This window comes from Rattus norvegicus, chromosome 1 (assembly GCF_021556685.1).
Source record: "Rattus norvegicus strain SHRSP/BbbUtx chromosome 1, alternate assembly SHRSP_T2T, whole genome shotgun sequence".
NCBI lineage: Eukaryota > Metazoa > Chordata > Mammalia > Rodentia > Muridae > Rattus > Rattus norvegicus.
This window is the reverse complement of record NC_141534.1, coordinates 122,585,823-122,598,784: the sequence shown is the minus strand read 5'-3', so window position 1 is coordinate 122,598,784 and position 12,962 is coordinate 122,585,823. Positions and strand designations below refer to the sequence as shown.

At 35.4% G+C, this 12,962-nt stretch overlaps 2 non-coding genes across 2 annotated transcripts; both read left to right on the top strand.

The window, feature by feature from the left end:
- The first annotated feature begins 10,190 nt into the window (after nt 1-10,190).
- Nucleotides 10,191-10,285, top strand: LOC120100337 (small nucleolar RNA SNORD116). Its single transcript, XR_015655689.1, has one exon. It is a non-coding gene; the product is annotated as a small nucleolar RNA SNORD116 (small nucleolar RNA).
- A 2,357-nt stretch (nt 10,286-12,642) lies between these two features.
- On the top strand, nt 12,643-12,732 carry LOC120100336 (small nucleolar RNA SNORD116). Its single transcript, XR_015655688.1, has one exon. It is a non-coding gene; the product is annotated as a small nucleolar RNA SNORD116 (small nucleolar RNA).
- Nucleotides 12,733-12,962: the final 230 nt, after the last annotated feature.

Below are 12,962 nucleotides of genomic sequence, written 5' to 3'. Positions count from 1 at the left end.
GATATTCTTGTCAAATGAGTAAGGAGAATTGTATACTACATTTCCAGAGATGCACTATAATTTTTTTTCTACATAGTGGCTTATAAATGAGTACCTATTTTTCAATTTATCAAAATTTATACCATGTCATATATGATTTGTGTCTCTGAATTTTCTTTTTTATTCATTTCATCTTTCATTCATTTACTTTACTTTTAGAAGACCAAAGATATTGAGCTCCTAATTACTGGTTTAAAAGTCATTTAACTCTGGAAAAATAAATCACATATTCTGTTTATTATCCTTTTTTATATTTGCTGTTTGGTCCCTACCAAAGGAGTCATTCTATCCCTATTTATACTCTTCTATTTTAAGTATTTTCTTTCTAGAATTAATTATTTTAGAGAAGCTGGAAATGTGTCTTTGGTAAGACAAGGCAGGACAGAAAGTAATCAAGAATGCTGCTTTTTAAATCTTTAGAGAAAACACTGTAGTTCTATGGCTAATGTCAGATAAATCATTCATCACTTAATGGTTTGTGTTTATTGCTATCTTTGACCTAAGCATTTTTAAAATTTATTTGAATTTAATTATTATGTATTTACGTCGATGTGTGGGTAAGGGTGTGCAAGTAAAGATGCCTGTGGAGACCAGAAGCGAGTACCAGACCCTTGAATCTGGAGTCAGATAGTACAGGTAGCCAGCCATGAGTAGACAAGCAAGAGGGATAGGAATGGATGTCATGTCCTCTATAAGAGGAATGCCCTTATCTCCAAACCTGACCTAGGTTTTTAAACTTATTTGTCTAGGTATCTCACATTCCATGATAGACATTTCCTAAAAGTACTTTTTTGATTTTGTGAGCCAGTTCATGTATTTAGTATTGGAATTCAAGTAGTACTAAAGACACATCTACTGATTTATGACAGATGAGAATATACTTAGCAGGTTCTTTTGGCACATGATTTTTTTTTTTTTATGTTTGGGCCTTTTTAAAAAAAATTGTGTACATGTTTTTCTTTTATTGGATATGTTTTTATTTATACTTCAAATGTTATTCAGTCTCCTGGTTTCCCCTCCAGAAATATGTTGTCCCATCTATCTTCCCCCTGCTTCTTTAATGATGCTTACCCCCTACCCATCTACCCACCCACTTCCTCCCACCTCCCTGCTCTGATATTCCTCTACACTGGGGCATTGAGCCTTCACAGGACCAAGGTCCTCTCCTGGCACTGATGCCCAGCAAGGTCATCCTTTGCTACATATGCAGCTGGAACCGTAGATCTATCCTTGTGTATTCTTGGCATGGTGGGTTTAGTCCCTGGAAGCTCTGGGGTTGGGTGGGTGGGTCTGGTTGGTTGATATTGTTCTTCCTATGGGGTTGCAAACTCCTTCAGCTCTTTCAGTCCTTTCTCTATCTCCTCCATTGGGAACCCTGTTCTCAATTAAATCGTTGGCTGCCAGCATCCACCCTGTATTTGTCAGACTCTGGTAGAGCCTCTCAGGAGACAGCTATATCAGCATCCTGTCAGCATATACTTCTTTTCATTCACAATATTGTCTGGCTTTGGTGGCTGGCTTTGGAAGACCAAATTGTGGATGCTTCAGTCCTTCTTAGAAGAGGGGACAAAAACACTCACAGGAAGAAATATGGAGACAGAGTGTCCAACAGAGACTGAAAGAAAGGCATATGCATTTAATGCAAGCACTCCAGAGGCAGGCAGATCTCTGTGAGTTTGATGCCAGCCTATTCAACATAACGAGTTCCGGAGTAGCTGGGGCTGTTTGGAAGAAAGCTTGTCTCAAAAAAAGGAAAACAAAAACAAAACAAAACAAAAGCAAACCAAACAAAAAACAAACAAAAAATGAAAAAAACAAAACAAAACAAAAAACAGAAAATCGTGTGTTATGAATTAGATAACATTTATCTTAGTTTGTATTTAATTGACATGAAGAGACACCATGAACAAGGAAACTCATAAAAAGAAAACATTTCATTGGAACTGGTTTACAATTTTAGAGGTTTAGTCCATTTTCGTCATGGTTTGAAGCATAGCAGTATGCATCTAAACATCATGCTGGAGGAGTCAAGAATTCTCCATTTGATCTGAAGGCAGCAGAAGGAGATTGTGTACTACACTGGGTATAGATTGATCATAGGAAACTTACAGCCTGTTCCCATAGTGACACACTTTCAAACAATGCCACACCCACTTAAACAAGACTACACCTCATTGGCGACTCCCTATGGCCCAATCATTCAAACATGAGTCTTTGATATAAACAAAGTGTGTTAGTCATTGTTCAAGGGATTCAGGTAAAAATATGTTACTAAGAAACAAAACTTACATATAAATGTGATGAACAGTAAAATATAAAATAAGATAAAGCCCACTAAATTAGGAATTATATGAAAAAGGAAAAGGAGTTGTTTGTTCAAAAGAGAAGGAATTTGAAAAATTTTAAGAGGCAAGAAATAACAAGATGCCATACAAGCAGTATATAGCCAATTTGGTACTGTTATATGTATTTTCTTGCATTGAATCTATTAGTATGTCATGAACTATTCTAAGTAAAATTAACATTTTTCTGATACTAACTTTGTAAAACTTGATTCCTTTAGTTCACTTTTGAATAGTACTAGATTAAAAAAAAAACATTTCTCATTCATTTGTAAGTTTCCTCCTTTAGCATCCCTGGGAGAAGGGCTAGTGTCGGAGTTCGCATCTACACCCCAATCATTTCTGAGCCCAAATATCTTTTTTTTTCTTTTTCTCTCTCTCTCTCATTTTTTTTTTTTTTTTTTTTTTTTTTTTTTTTTTTTGGAGCTGGGGACCGAACCCAGTGCCTTGCGCTTGCTAGGCAAGCGCTCTACCACTGAGCTAAATCCCCAACCCCGAGCCCAAATATCTTATGTCAGTTCTTACATGTTTGCTTTTTAGAGATTATAGTGTTGGAGATATAACAGGACCTTGTGTGTTTTAAAAATATGTGAAATTAAAACCAAAACTGTATAAAATAGCTTGCTTGTTATCTTGCTACCAGTTTAAGAAATAAAATATTCCCAGGACAGTTAAAAAAAAAGTTTCCTCCTTGATATTATTGTGAGTGAGGCCATAAATGTCCTTCATATACCTAGTGTCAAAATTCTGGTTGGGGGATATTTTGCTAGGTTGGTATAATTTGGTGAGATTTGTTGAACAACAGTGAGATGTAAAATATAGGTAAGATCAAGGTGCCTTAACATAAATAATTATAGGTATTTAAACATTTTTGTATTTTACTTCTTCAAGTTTTTTTTTTTTAAGATTTATTCATTTATTTTATATAAGTACACTGTAGCTGTTTTCAGATACACCAGAAGAGGGCATCATATCTCTTTACAGATGGTTGTGAGCAACCATGTGGTTGCTGAGAATTGAACTCAGGACCTCTGGAAGAGCAGTCGGTGCTCTTAACCGCTGAGCCATCTCTCTCTCCAGCCCTCTTCAAGTTTTTAAACATTTGTATTTATAGCATTTTGTCTCTCTTACTCAATAGAAATATAATGAGCTCCTACTTGACAGGGATTATCTTCTTTCTATTATCAAACACTATAATTTCCAAAAGAAAGATTTTGGTTATTGTTTACTAAATTAATTGATGAACAGAGGGATGAGAAAAAAACTTTGTGAATTATACTATAATACATTTATAAAAGACAGACTTATATTTTGATAGAAATGCAATTATGAAAAAATAGTGTAATTATAGTTATTTAGTAGTATTTATATTTGATAAGATTTCAAAGAACATGTAAATCATAGTGTTTTTTTCTCTGGAGTCTTATCTCTATAGTTGTTCAGTGATTTGGTGTCTAATTCTTTTTTGTTTGCAACTCCCATCTTTTCCAACCCTTTTAAGCCTTAGTAGAGAATTTTGAGAGTTATCACAGAAGACACTTTGGGTTTTTCTTCAGATTCATTGAGGTTGTCAGCAAAATGTTTCGGGGAATTTTGTGAAACAACGAAAGTAAAGGGGTATTCTTGTTGTTTCCATTGACACTTTTAAAACAATTGTGAGAAATCTGAATGCCTAGTTTTAGAACTTAGATCTTAGTAAAAATGTAATGTTTCTGATATTTCCCAGTTTGTAAATGTACTTTAAAATAACTTATTATTTATTGAACGGCATCTTGTATTATCATATTTTAGGTGATATAATTCATCCTTATTCTCTCATACCCACTCTACCTTTCCCTTATGTAATACCCATTGGCATTGTAACTATGTAGCCAACATTAAGATCGTTGTCTTCTACTGGAAGATCTTGAAGGGGCTCGAGACCTCATATGTACAACAATGCTAAGCAACCAGAGCTTCCAGGGACTAAGCCACTACCTAAAGACTATACATGGACTGACCCTGGACTCTGACCTCATAGGTAGCAATGAATATCCTAGTAAGGGCACCAGTGGAAGGAGAAGCCCTGGGTCCTGCTAAGACTGAACCCCCAGTGAACTAGACTGGTGGGGGGAGGGCGGCAATGGGGGGAGGGTCGGGAGGGGAACACCCATAAGGAAGGGGAGGGGGGAGGGTGATGTTTGCCCGGATACCGGGAAAGGGAATAACACTCGAAATGTATATAAGAAATACTCAAGTTAGTAAATAAATTAAAAAAAAAAAAAAAAAAAAAAGATCGTTGTCTTCTATCTCAAGTGCTGGGATTGCAAATGTGTGCCAGCATGCTTGCTTCTAAGTTTTTTTGTTATAATTTTTTTTTTTTTTTTTTTTTTTTGGAGCTGGGGACCGAACCCAGGGCCTTGCGCTTCCTAGGCAAGCGCTCTACCACTGAGCTAAATCCCCAACCCCTGTTTAGTAATATTTAATATTTTTTTTCTGTAAGGTTAGCTAGGGCACACTGTGTAGACTTAGCTAGTATGTGAGTCTCTCTACAGACCAAGTTGACATCAAACTCATAGAAATGTGCCTGCCTTTGCTTCCAAATACTGGGCTTGCAAGCATGGACTACCAATCATTTCTCTTTTATCCTAATACTCCTCTTTTCAATTCACTATTGAAACATAAGATTATGTTTAAATTTTCTACATCATTTTAAAGTTATTTGCTATTTTTAGAACTTTGTTAATATTGATTGAAAGTCTGAGAACATATGAATAATTGTTCATCATAACATTTTCCTCCAATTTTAGATTTTCATAGGTAGTTTGTTATTGCAAAATGCCATGATACGATTTTCATATCTTGTTCCTTCATGTGATTGTCTTTTTATCCTTTGAGCGATGAATTTCAGTAGTATAGGATGACCATGAATGTTTAGAATTTAGTCCATGTTTATGTGGTTTTTGTGAAATACTAAAGGTAAAATGTAATAATTTCTGTGTTTGAGTAGTTGGCTTAGCAGATAGTAGAAGTAAAGTTTTACATGATGAAACAGTATAGGATTTTAGTAAACATAAATGAATTATTATTTAACTATAAAAATCCATTAACTAGTTTTTTATCTCCTTTATGATTTTAGTGAAATGGGCTCCTCTGACAGGGAATTAGTTTTGTAGGGATTTGTTTTGATTCTTCCTGCCTCCCTCCCTCCCTCCCTCTCTCCCTTCCTTCCTTCCTTCCTCTCTGCCTGTCGGTCTTTCTTTCTTTCTTTTTTTTTTCTTTTCACCCCAAATTTGTATTTCTCCCCACAACCCACTGCTACAAATCTCTTTGCACATTACCCTGCCCCTTGTCCTCATAGAAGGGGAGGTCCCCCACCTGGTTTTGCTTCTCACTCCTCCCTCCCCCTGGACATGAAGTTGAAATAGAATCAGGGCAATCCCACCCAATCTAGTTGTTGGGTGACCCACATGAAGACCAATCTGCATGTCTGCTTCATGTGTCTGTGTCTTTGTGTGTGTGTGTGTGGGGGGGGCTAAGTTCAGCCATTGTATACTCTTTGGTTGGTCCTTCAGTCTCTTAGAGCACTGAATATTCCAGATTAATTAACTCCGTTGTTCAATTTTCTGGAGTCTTCATCCCCTCTGGCTTCCTCAGTTTTTTTCCCAAATCTTCCACAAGATTTTGGGAGTTCCACCTAAATCTTTGGTTGTAGGTCTCTGCATTTGATTCTGTCAGCTGCTGGGAGAGACTGAGAGTAAAATTTTGCTATGCTCCTCTCTATAAGCATAACATAGTATCATAAATAATGTTAGGAATTTATTTCTTGTATAAGTGATATAGCTCAAGTTGGTCCAGTTATTTGTTGGCCTACCACATTTTCTCTTTTAAATTCCTAATTTAGTGGACATTATCTTCCTTTATATTTTTCTATTCATCACATTTATATGTAAATCTTGTTTCTTAGAAACATTATTTTTATCTGTATCCCATGAAAAGTGACTTTAATTATAACAAAATTACTACTGAATTAATATTACTAGTATTATTACATTAGCAGCATTATAATTAATATGCAACCAATGTGCCATATTTATTATAATTATATTTTATTTTCCAAGTTTCCTCTTTTTTATGTTGTCTGGTTCTAAAGCTTAAAGCTAGAGAAAAACAAAGACTCTAGGATTATTAACTTAAAATTAACTTGTAATTAAGTCTTAGTTTCTCATCAATTATTTATTCAAAATATACTTAGCATATTTTGTGAAAGACTCATTTAAATCAATTGGAAAAGTAAGCATGATAAGACTAAGTGAAAAAGTACATACATATATGATTCATAAATGTGTTATAAGTGGCCACAGACATAAAAATATATTTAATTATATCTATGTTAACTAAAGAATTGATTATCGTATAAAATAAGAGCTGAAACATAAAAGATGTATTAAAAATGATTTTTCTCTTTTTTCACCTATGAGATTTGATGAAATATGTGCAAACAAAATTTAAACCAATTTGAATTCCAAATAATATTGAAAAACTAATTAAGATGGAGATATATGATGAAAATTAGCATATTTTTATCACTGGTTTTGCTTTTAGAAAATCACATATCGTATGTAATTTGAAGCTTGAAATATATGTAGTATTGAGTATTCATCACAAGAATAATGTTTCCAATTATTAATAAACCTGTTATCAATCATAATTTTATTGATCTAATTGATTTATGTTCAGTTATTATGATAATGTATGTTAAAATTAACTGACAAAAGTCCCAGGTTGAAAAGTTCATTCATCTTTTGCTGAGAGCCATTTATGTCTGAAGCATTGATGTCTTTATTCATATCAAATGTTATATTCATATACTTCTTTATGTGTTCAATAAACAAGTTTATCAAATGGATATTAAATATTCATAATGATTTCTTGTCTTTATTTTCTTCTTATATTTGTATGGGTGTATAGTTGTAATTTTCTTTCTTGAAAAGACAACGGAGCACAAGTGCAATGGCTCAGGAGATTAAACTACTTTTTACAAAGACTACAACCTAAGTTTTACCTACACACACACACACACTCACACACACACACACACACACACACACACACACACACACACACACTTGCAAATAAAATAAAATTTTAAAAAATGAAGTAGGGACTTCACTCTTTCACTTTATTGCTCTTTTTCTTTTTCCATTTTTGTATCTTTCTTCCTCCACTTGTGTTATATTTTTTTGAGATTAAGTCTCATATTATGTAGTTTTGGATGCCTTAAACACGTGTTGGAATGTGTTTTTTCCCAGTTGTAACTCATCATCTTATGTTCAGATTTTATATAAGTTCCTCATTGAAATATATGTTCTATGATGATATTATTTTCACCGTTTATTTCTTATTCACTCAAACACTTCCATTTTTAAGTTAAAACTTAAGTGTAAAGAATGTTCTGATAACATACTTCTATAGTTTTTAAGGACCTTTTCTCCTGAGATCTGTGAGTTCACTTAATATTGTATATTTTACATATATCTTTCTGCAAATTTTCTGATTTAATTTTTCTTAAGACCTGAATGCCTATCCCACAGTATAAATCTTAACAAATTTACCAAATGTCCATTGTTGCTTCCTTCATCCACTAGGTTTGCTTCATTTCCTTGGTCATATACCTTTTTTATGATAGTGTGTGGCTTCTCTATGTATATGCTTAGGAGATAAATAGCTGGGATATACACTAGTTATATTTTTAATTCTGTTTTTTTTAATAGTAAAACTGTACCATTGAATGTAGCACAGTTTATTCAATGCCCATCCCAATCAGCGGAATGCAAAGTTGAAGTCCTTTGAGATACTAGATTACATCAGTCCAAATTATTGTCATGAAGCAATATGAAAGTATATGGATGAAGAAGTATGGATGTTATACACTGATGATATGGTTGCAAATTAATAGTTATTGTGGATTTTTCTTTTTTAACCTTTCCAATGATACTTTGTGTCTCATATGCACAGACACTGTGGAAATCACAGATAGTCACTGAAAAACTTATCATTGCCTACCTAATGAATGCACACAGCTGCTCTCTGGGAAGAGATCCCCTTAGGATAGATCTCTCAAACAGATACAGTTCTGATTCTGTCATTGTAGGTCTTGTATTAAGTTGTGCATTCTTCATGGCATTGTCAGCCCTAAAAGTTGCGTAGGCAGAACATTGAAATTCCTATAGCAACTCTGTATGTGAAGGGCCTCGGTACCAGAGCACTTTAATTGCACTGAAGACGTTGAGGGCAGACTATAGTAGGAAAATGTGTCTTTCCCTTATTTTCAGTTTGTTACAATACCTTCCTTACTTCTCTTTCCACAGGTTTATATTCTTTGGAAGAACTGAGTCTTAATGTGAATTATTCTGAGGAATAGAGGCAGAATGGGTTGAAACATGCAGTCCTCAGGGATTTAGTCAGTGAAGGAAGTGCTTATTGTCAAGCAAGGTGTTGTTGAAGATAGCCCAGAGACATCATCACATGAATTTTAAGACTCCAAAAGGGGATGCTTTCTTTAATGTTTGATTTAGCGGTCCAACAGGGGCATTGTATGTGTCAAAATATGTTGAGAAACTGAAGACTCAGAAGTCTATAGGTGTGTGGAGACACCAGAGATAAGAAAACTTTTATGAAGGTAATGGAATACAGTCTTCTAAGAAAGATTAATTGTGATAGAAAGGAGACAGGCCAACAGACAGATACAAAGAAACAGAGGGACAAAGCAATAGCAGAAAAACAAAGAGTCAGAGACATTTCTAGCACCATAACCCTAGATGGTATGAACAATATGGATAAGGAGATAGAAATGCAACCAGTGCATCAGGTTGACCATTCCCCATAAAACAAGGCAGAGAATTGTTCACACATTGGTGATAATGACAACATGGAGGAATACTTCCGATTAAATGTGATGTTTTGGAGGCATATTTTAATTAGGGGATATACTTAGCTTCTTGGATAGCACAGGTCAGTGAAACCCAGTAAGCTTGTCTTTGGAAATGCCATCAGTGAACCAATATTGAAAAGGAGAGACATTGTCAGAAGATGACCATTGATGGTAATTTAATACTCATTTGCTGTGGTTGGAAGTATTTGATATATTAGAAACCTTATGAAATCAGTGACTACAGTCAAAAAAAAAAAGGTACAAAGACATTGCTTTAGGCCAGACAGGGAGAAAACTAGAGAGTAAGACATTGACACTAATGTACTTACAGAAACCCTTGGGGAAAACACTGGCATTGCTGCATGATCGGAGGGTTTAGGTAGATCATGTGAAGGAAAAGAATAGGTGTTACTTGGTGTTCCCAGTCAGATTGGAGTATTGCAACACCACCATGATGTATCCATTTTCTGTAGAGAATGTATGTGCTTTATGTTTTCATCTCAAGGTTTACTCCCATGAGTCATACCTTCAGTCCAATAAGAGGAAGAACAAATCATTTATGAATTGAGGAATGCACCTAGTAGTGCCTCATGCAATGTGGTTCAAGGTGCTGGACCCACAGAAAAAAGTAAAGATTACAGGTAAGCATTATTTGAATTCCCCAAATTGTTCATGACTCTTAAGGTTTTGGTAGAAGTGCTATGACCTAAAATTCCACAAACCTTGTCAAATCTTAACATGTCCCACATTTAAAGTTTCTGACAGTTACTACCTTTGGAAAGCAAGACACCTTTACTCCTGGATGCGTAAGGTCTTAAATTTCAACATACTTATCATATATCTCCAGTTTTAAGAGTGTAATGACCACCTGATTGCAAGCATCCATTGGCTAGTTAGCCAAAATGGTAACTTCCTGTCAAACATTCATTTGTAAGAGCTTAACAAAATAAGTGAATATTCATTATCACCATTCTAATAATGACTGAAATGCAGCACATTTACTGATTCAAGTACTTTACAAGTCAGGCAGCTATTTCTAAATCATTGCACTGCCTTTGCTGACCACCCGGTTTGGCAAAGTTGTCTTAGAGAAAGACCTAAGTTTTTAAATTTTTACATTTTTTTGGTAAACAAATATGTTTGTAGTAAGTGAGCATAATTTGATTACATAGGAATCTCCCTGTGGTATTGTTGCTATGCAGGCAAGAGTGGGATGAAATGAGAGAACAGAGTCACAGACACCAGCAGCAGATGCACAGTTACTTCCTTCTCAAAGTATGTATTTTCTGTATGAATATGTTATCAGGCCTGAGTTTAGTACTAACCATGGAGTAGAAGTCAAAGAAATACATAGAAATAAGACTCTGTCCTAGAATTTGCTATATTGTGACTGTTATCAGTGTAATCCACAGTGGTGAGCTACATCTGCTTTGGTAATGAGTAGAAGTACTGTGGGTCCCTGAAGGTCAGAACGTGATTTGGAAGCCACAGTTGAAAAGAGAACAAGAGACCATTTGTGAAGTTGGTGAAGGCTGGATGGACTATGCTGTGGGGCATAGGATCTTTGGTCCAGTGTTTGGAGTGTTTTATTTTAATTTCCAAGACATTTCTGTAAGTAAATGTGCCCTTTGTGTTGTTGACAAACTAAAAGTAGTTCAGAGTACCAACTTAGAAAGAGCAAGGGTGACAACTGTTAGACATGGAAGGCATCTAATTCCCATGTTTGCTTCCCTGACTTACACCTATAGATGTGCACCTAGAATTTAGTCTTGGATTTCAGAGTAAACAGGTAAAATATTGAGTTCTGTATAACTTTGTATGATACAGGTGTGTAAATCAGTATAGAAAGAATTGTTTAGCAACATAACATAGTCATGGTAGTTCTATGGGAATCTTTGACGCACCAAAATGGCTTCCACTAGGAAGCTGGCAAAGCAAAGATGTGAGAGTGCTAGATATGGAATTGCTAGGGTCAATGACTTTCTGACCCATTACATTGTGACAGTACATGTCTTGAAAAAACCTTAAAAATGTAGATGGTTGCCATAGTGAGACTACATAATAATGTGGACCTCAGAATAGTGATATATCTATATTTTCATATTTTTGGGCCTTGAACCTATTTCTGTCTTGTTCTGACCCTTTTTATTATGAAGAGTGCCTGAGGGTTGCCTGAGTTCACAGAGGAAGTCAATGAAAGCTGCTGAGTCCAGCTATTTGGAATTCATTACTCCTTTCTCATTCTTAAAACTTGGAGGCAAGATTTGGGTGAGAGGATGGAAATGTTTTCTATTTTCCATCACACTCATAGAATGCTGGAGGGTCTCTTTTAGGTCTTAGTGAACTTTATAAGAAGAATGGCAACATAATGTGTTATACTCTGAAGTTTTGGTGATGTTTCCTGAAGGATTGCATGGTCTCCAGTTTGGTAGCCATTTTAATAAAGTGTTTAATGGCATGCATATTGGTAGATAGGTATATAGAAAGAAAGAAAGAAAGAGACAGATATATAAAAAACGAATAGAGGTTAGTTCATACAGCCTCAGAAAGTATGCCACCTACTGCTAGGAAACTGGAATGATAATGGGTGAAAAATTCAAACACACTTGTTTAAAGTTTCTCAGCATGTATTGAAAATTATGGCTTCATAAGAGTGCCTGTGGTCTTTCTGAATGTTTAGGTAGCTATTTTAGAGTGGCTTGATGTGCTGTATATCTTCGGATTAGTTCTATTATTCCAGACATGTACAAAGGCTATCCTGAAGGCAAGGAAGGAAGATAGGATTAGGCCAAGTTCTTGATAATATTATGACACTATACCCAAGGAAACCCTAGAAAAAAAAACCCTCAGTGACTTTGCAAGTATGTGATATGGGTTTGAGGAAGGTCAGACATGACCCTCAGGTTCAGACCCAGATACACACCAATTTTCATTTGGCCCTCTGTAACTGAGGTATGTGCTTTGATCTGTCTTCTCAGGGTCACATTCTGTGGGGCCTGAAGACACAGTGCAGATATCCATGGTTCACATCTTTGGATGAGAAGTTGTTTGGTGTGTCTGTCTTTCCTGAGAACAACTGGAGTTTACAGGTAAGCTGTATTTGAATTTCTCCAATTACTAATGATTCTATCCATTTTGATGGAGTTGCAAGGGTGTACCATAACTTCATTCAGTCTTGTCTGGACCTGCAGCAGTTTTAGTGACTAGGAAGAATTTTATTTTTCTGACCATTTTGCTGAATATGAAAGTTCATTGATGAGGAAAGTTTTGGAATTTCTTACACTCACTAATATACACATTATGCATTGTACCTTGAAAAGCTTTGTGCAAGGGCACTCTCGTATACCTTGATCAATAATAATTCCCAAATATTTCTGGAAAAAGCTGAACAAAATGATTGATAACTTAATACCATCACTCTTATCTGGGCTGAGATTGATCACATTGAGTCAGCTAAGTCCTCTAGAGTCAGACAGGCTTATAATCCACTGTACTACATCTGTCCTTTTTTATTCATAGTCAGACACCTTGATGAGAGGGCTATCTCTTTAGGACTCTGCTACCACCTATGGTACTGATGAAAACAAAATATTTGGGCTGATAACATCCCTGTGCTCTTACTTAGGTGCATTCTTAAGAAAGAAATGTTAGTCAGGAAGTGCCTAGGA